Source organism: Odocoileus virginianus, chromosome 33 (genome assembly GCF_023699985.2).
Source record: "Odocoileus virginianus isolate 20LAN1187 ecotype Illinois chromosome 33, Ovbor_1.2, whole genome shotgun sequence".
NCBI lineage: Eukaryota > Metazoa > Chordata > Mammalia > Artiodactyla > Cervidae > Odocoileus > Odocoileus virginianus.
Window position 1 is genome coordinate 23106011 of NC_069706.1, and position 6991 is coordinate 23113001.

The window sequence follows — 6991 nt, forward strand, 5'->3', positions numbered from 1 at the left end:
TCTTCCATTCTTTCTTATTAGCAGGATCCCAGCAACAGACTAGCTAATTTCCTTTCTGTTGACCCTGTCCCTTTCCTGGATTCTTTGCCTCTCACTTGGATTATTGCAAGTGTCTCTATGGAATATCCCAGGCTCTAGTCACACTCTTTCTGATCCAGCCAGTTCCCAGGTTTATTCAAGTATGTCACAACTAGTGGAAAAATTTTAGTGATGACTTGATAAAGTCCAAACTCTTTCACAGTCAAACGCAAACTCAAACTACGATCAAACTCAAAGCCTCTTTTGCAGGCTCATTCTATTACTCATATCATATAAATAATGACATACTCTGTCTCAGCCAGACTAAACCAGTTCTGTTCTCCCACATGCATCCTGAGCTTTTTAATATCTTGTCATTCACTTTTGCTAAACACTCTCAACACCGTACTTCCCACCTGTGAAATCTTAGAGCCCTTTTAAGGTCTAGACCTCAAGATGCCTTATAAAGTTTCTCTCTTTTTTTGAAAATCCAGTAAGAATATGGTGGATTCATGATACTTAGACATAGATCAGATTCAGGTTGTTATTTTCATACATTTATTTCTGGTGAGTTGATTGATTAAATGTGTTATATTTAGGTTCCACCTACATTGTGAAAGATAGGTACTGAGGATGCACATACAGTAAATGTAAAGAAGGCTAAGCACTGAAGAATTGATGCTTTTGAACTGTGGTGCTGGAGAAGACTCTTGAGAATCTCTTGGACAGCAAGGAGATCAAACCAGTCAATCCTAAAGGAAATCAACCCTGAATATTCATTGGAAGGACTGATGCTGAAGTTGAAGCTCCAGTACTTTGGCCACCTGATGTGAAGAACTGACTCATTTGAAAAGACCCTGGTGCTGGGGAAGATTGAGGGCAGGAGGAGAAGGGGATGACAGAGGATGAGGTGGTTGGATGGCATCACCGACTCGATGGACATGAGTTTGAGCAAAATCCAGGAGACAGAGAAGGACAGGGAAGCCTGGGGTGCTGCAGTCCATATGGTCATAAAGACACAACTTAGTGACTGAACGACAACAAGTTCATTGCCCTCAAGGAACTTATTGAGAACCATTACTCTGCACGTCTCTATCTGTCTCCCAACTCTTACACATAAATTAGCTAGACTGTAAAAGATTCAGGGGTGGAAACTCTGAATTTCAAGGACAGATATGCATTACTCTGTGTGGTTATATTACTTGATTATAGTATTACTGTATTATATAATTATTAGTAGTTATTGTCATTACTAATATTTTCTGATTTATAACTACAGGCCTTATACTTGACGAAGTGCTACACACTATAATGCAATCCTAATAAGAACTTTGAATATGAGAGCTATTACTTACCTCATTTTACAGATGCAGGAAATGAGGCAGAGTATTTAAATGAATTATAAGGAGTAAGTAGTAGATGCAAGCTTTGAACTGTGGCAGTGTGAACCAGACCCTGACCAAAATGTCTTTACTCCTGTGTCATGATATGGGCCTAGCACATATTGAATAGTTGAAAGTATCAACTCTGGGACTTCCCTGGTGGTCTATTGGTTGAGACTTCACCTTCCAATGCAGGGGATATGAGTTCGATCCCTGGTCAAGGGGCCGGGATCCCACATACCTTGAGGCCAAAAAATCAAAACATAAAACAATGTGCACCCATGGGTGATTCATGTTGATGTATGGCAAAAACCACCACAAAATTGTAAAGAAATTATCCTTCAATTAAAATAAATTAATTAATTTTAAAAATTTAAAACTAAAAAAACTGAAAAAAAGCAATAGTTTGAAAAAGTCAGTGAAGACTTTGAAAATGGTCCACGTCAAAATCTTATTTAAAAAAATTAGTATCAACTTTTGCATTACCCAGCCTGAGTTAAATCACTGAGTTTCTCCTCATTATCTCTGTGACCCCCACTAGGAGTCAGTTTCCTTGTCTGTAAAATTATAATAAAGATAATACCTATCTTATAGGGTTTTGGGGAGGATCAAATACCTAAATATACATCAAGCATGTAGAATAGCACCTGGTAAAAATTTAGCGTTACTTTAGGCAATAATAATGGTTACATAGAGGATCAGGAAGCAACAGAGAATGAATGAGGACCTAGCCCAGGGTCCCGTGCACAGTTTAAACTTAGCAGCCATAAATAAATCTCCAGCCCAGGGCCTAGAATACAGCAGGTGCACGTAATTGTTTATTGATTGAACAGCTGACTGTCAAAAGGTGGAAAGGGGCAGTGGGGGTGGCGCCTGTGTGGAAACCCAGGATGACTTTGCATCATGCTCTGAACATTTGATCCGACTCCACAGCGTGATGGGTGGGTCCCTAGCCAGGAAGAATCCAATTTCAATATTGCCAAATGGGACACACAGCCTCCAATCCATATCCTGAGCCCTGTAGCTCTAGACCCTGGAATACAGTTGTCTATGCAACTCAGCTACTTCTGTGTCTGGACACTGGCGACACCGCCGCCACCCCCCCACCTCCATCTACTATATCCAGTTCTCAAAGCTGCAATTGCACCTCCTGAATCAAGAAGTTTATGAGATTAATTAAAGGATGTCAGTTTCAGAATGACATGCAGGATTTCTGTCTGAATCTGCACCTAGTAAGATGACAGGTCATCCAGGCTACTCCTCTGCCTCTGAGCATGTCTTGCCCCTCTCCTTCCCCAGAGAGAAGAGCATCTCAGCTCTTCTTCTGATCTTGGAGAAACTGAGGCAGCTAAGCTTTGTTTCAAGTTTCACTGCAAGAGAACCTGGGGCATTTTCTCTGCTGTGGGATGGCTCCAAAGTAGAAAGAGTTAAAATTCTCTTTTGGATCTGAATTCTTGGGGGACAGGAAAGGAGAGGAGGGTGATGCAATTCCATCATCATTTTCCAACCCATTCCTTCATTTCCAAAGTCCTTAGACTGCTTGTAAAAGCAAGTCCTTAAGGGAAGGAGGCCGGCTCTGGACCTCAAACAAACTCTGTAGTAATGAGGAGGTGGTATACGGCTGGAGACTTGGACGTCCAGATGTTCAAATCCCCAGCCAGCTGCCTCTCTTGTAATAAGACCAAAAGACAGACATGGAGAAGGTATCCACCACACAAAAGCATTGATATTATCATTTTAAACCATCCCTGGATGTGTACTGGGAGGCTTTCCAGGTGGTGCTGGTGGTAAAGAACCCTCTTGCCAATGCAGGAGACATGAGACCCAGGCTCTATCCCTGGGCCGGGAAGATCCCCTGGGGGAGGGCATGGTAGTCCACTCCAGTGGATTGCCTGGAGAGTCTCATGGATGGAGGGAAGGTACACTGCTATCGCCCCAGACCCTTTGAAATAGCATTTCTAGGGATAGGACAGATGTACCTATTGTTTTCACTCCAATTGATTCTGAAGGCCAGGTGAAACTGAGAATCATTTTTATCAGGATTTTGCTCCAAAGGACACTACAGACTTCCAGTGAACTGGATATTACAAGTAGCTCTAAGAGTCCAGCAGCCTAGCTTGCTGCTGTTTAGTTGCTCAGTTGTGTCCAACTCTTTTGCAACCCCATGGACTGTAACCCACCAGGCTCCGCTCGCCATGGGATTTCCCAGGCAAGAAGTGAGTTGTCATTTCCTTCTCCAGGGGATCTTCCTGATCCAAGGATCAAACCTGATCTCCTGCACTGGCAGGTGAATTTTTTACCACTGAGCCACCAAGGAAGCCTGAAAACTGGCTTAGGAAAAAACCTAGACCTTCAAGCTTTAAATATGGTTAGGCCCATTTCTTGAGGCCCACAGTTTATCTCAGCCCGTAATAGTAATCACTGCTAATGTGAACATAAACAGTGAGTCTCTCTCCATGAAGACTTGATTTGAACTGTTTGAGTTGGCTTTCAGAGAGTGAGGATAGCTCCCATCAATCAGAAGGAAGCTCCAGGTCCATCACATTTGTCCTGACCTCACAAGAGATGGGAATTACAGAGTCGAAAGAGAGAAGAGAAGACCTCCTAAGGAAACCCTCAACTGATGAATGTAGAGCTAGAGCCCTGACCCTGGGTCACATTTTGTCCAGTATTATGTCTCAGCACAGGGCTAGCCATTACTAAGCATCTTTCAAGTATTTGTTGAATGGAAAGACAAACGAAAGTTCTGCAAGTAACTTTATCTCTGCCCTGTCTCATTTTATCAAATCTCTGTTCTGGCTTAGGGTTCATGGGGAAAGTCAAGTTTACTCTCAGATACCACGAAGCAAAAAGCATCCCACTTTCTGGCTGATGAACATTTTTATTTTCTAAGATAGGGAAACTAATGTCATGGAAAGAGCACACCTGGGTGGTGGAGCCAGACCGCTTCACAAGTGCTCTCCGCCCCACCTACCAATCACGTGACTGATGAGTCACTTTACTTTATTGTGTCTCAGTTTCACCACCTGCAGGCCACGGATAACAGCATGTAGCCCACAGGGGTACTGCAGGGATTTCTGCTGTGTTCTCCGCTATGACTGGCATATGGTGGACACCCTATAAAAGGTGGCTGTTCAGAGAGTGTGACTCTGGCTGACTTTTAAACCTTTGCGTATAGGAGAGGGTCCTAGCCAATTGTCACTGTTCAGTTGCTAAGTCATGTCTGACTCTTTGTGACCCCATGGACTGCAGCACGCCAGGCTCCCCCGTCCTTCACTCTCTCTCTGAGTTTGCTCAGATTCATGTCCATTGAGCCAGTGTTACTATCTAACCATCACATCCTCTGCCACCCTTTTCTTTTGCCTTCAATCTTTCCCAGCATCAGGATCTTTTCCAGTGAGTCAACTCTTCGCATCAGATGGCCCAAGTGTTGGAGCTTCAGCATCAGCATCCGTCCTTCCAGTGAGTATTCAGGGTTGACTTCCTTTAAGATTGACTGGTTTGGGCTAGCCAGTAGAGTTGGGCTTTTTGAAGCTTGATTACCCCAAGGACTTGGGATAGTTTTGGTGTTCAGAACAGGTATCTTCTTGAGAGTGGATGGACACAGTGGAAAGAAAATGAGAGCTAGAAAGACAGAGTGGGTTTAAATCCCTATTATGCCACTAGCCAGCAGTGTGACTTGGGTCACTATCTCTCTTGGCCTCTCTTTCCTTATCTGCAGAAGGCAGGGGTCAAATTAAGTGATTTCTCACAGCCTATCCCAGAGTTTATAATTTTATCTCTGCGTTAGTGGCTTACCTGGCAGTACTACCTCAGGTGGTAAAAGCAAGGAATGAAGGTTATTTGGGACTAGAAGACAACATCTAGTTGTTTGTTTTTTTTTTTAAAAGAAAATGCAGTAGAAGTTATAGTGTGGAAATAAAATGGATTAGGCTGATAGGTTGGTGGGTGGTTTTGAAATTTTTTTGAAATCTGTTTTATAATTGCATTATAAACTTTATATCTTGTATAACAGTAGAGGTGAGGATCAAGCCCCACAATATCTAGAGCTCAAGAAGGGATCTGAGCAAGGAAAATTTGTCAGAAGGTGGAGGAGAATTTAGAAGGGTTTTGATGCAAAGTGGAATTCAAGTGGGATGATGGAAAGAGCATCACTGATTTAGCCTGAAAATAGGTGTCAAGTACAGTTCTAAGAGCTTCCCAGGTGGCACTAGTGGTAGAGAACCCAAGTGGCAATGCAGGAGACATAAGAGACCCAGGTTCAGTTCCTGAGTTGGGAAGATTCCCTGGAGGAGGGCATGACAATCCACTCCAGTATTCTTGCCTGGGAGAATCCCACGGACAAAGGAGCCAGGGCAGGCTACAGTCCGTAGGGTCACACAGAGTCGGACATGACTGAAGTGACTTAGCAAGCATGCACAGTTCTGAACTGGATGAATGGCAGTGTTGATGGCAAGCCTTACGGTCACAGTAAAACTGTGTGTGACCTGGAATAAGCCACATTCCCTCTCAGAGTCTCAGATGCCTTATAAGCAAAATGAGAGCGGAGTGCAGACTAAACTGGAGCCATTGTTTTTTATTCTTTATAATAGAAGATATATGCCCATATGACACAGCCCAAAGGGTGGACCTACGTTTTGGTGACATCTCTCCCCCACTGAAGGTTTTTTCAGGGAAACAGGGTTATTTTTAGGACAGCCCTATCTGCTGAGTATGAGTCACCGCAGAATGAGTGGAGACCTGCCTTTTTAGCTACATGATGGCTTTCAGTTCTCACTAAAGAAATCAAAATAAAAATAAGGAGAAAGATACCTACCACATAGTTATAGCTTTGAATCTGCTATAATTTATAGAAAGAGCAATTACATTAGAATCCATGGTGCTTGCAACATCTTTCCCAAAATGACAGTTACACACCAGGATGGAGAAGCTCTCAGCAAGAGGATCTCCTAAGGTCTAGCTCCTAGGAACACTGTAAGATGTCCTATGGGGTCAGTAATTCCATCCAGGGTGTCTCCTAACTACTACACAGAGGCTTTAGGGCATAGTACTCAAGAAGGTAGGCCCCGAGGTCAGACTGTCTGACAGTTCTGTAACTATGAGCAAGCTTTTGTTGTTTAGTCGCTCAGTCATATCCGACTCTTTGCAACCCCATGGACTGCAGCACACCAGGCTTCCCTGTCCTTCACCATCTCCCTGAGCTTGCTCAGACTCATCTCCATTGAGCCGGTGATGCCATCCAACCATCTCATCCTCTGTCATCCCCTTCTCCTCCTGCCCTCAATCTTCCAAGCATCAGGGTCTTTTCTAATGAGTCGACTATATGCATCAGGTGGCCAAAGTGTTGGAGCTTCAGCTTCAACATCAGTCCTTCCAATGAACACCCAGGACTGATTTCCTTTAGGATGGACTGATTTGATCTCCTTGCAGTCCAAGGGACTCTCCAGAGTCTTCTCCAACACCACAGTTCAAAAGTTATGTAATTACCTTTCTATGCCTCAGTTTTCTCATCTGTAAAGTGAGTCCAATAATAACTAAGGATATGGTGGGTATGTAATGAAATAATAAATGTATAGAGTGTGGTATAGGAT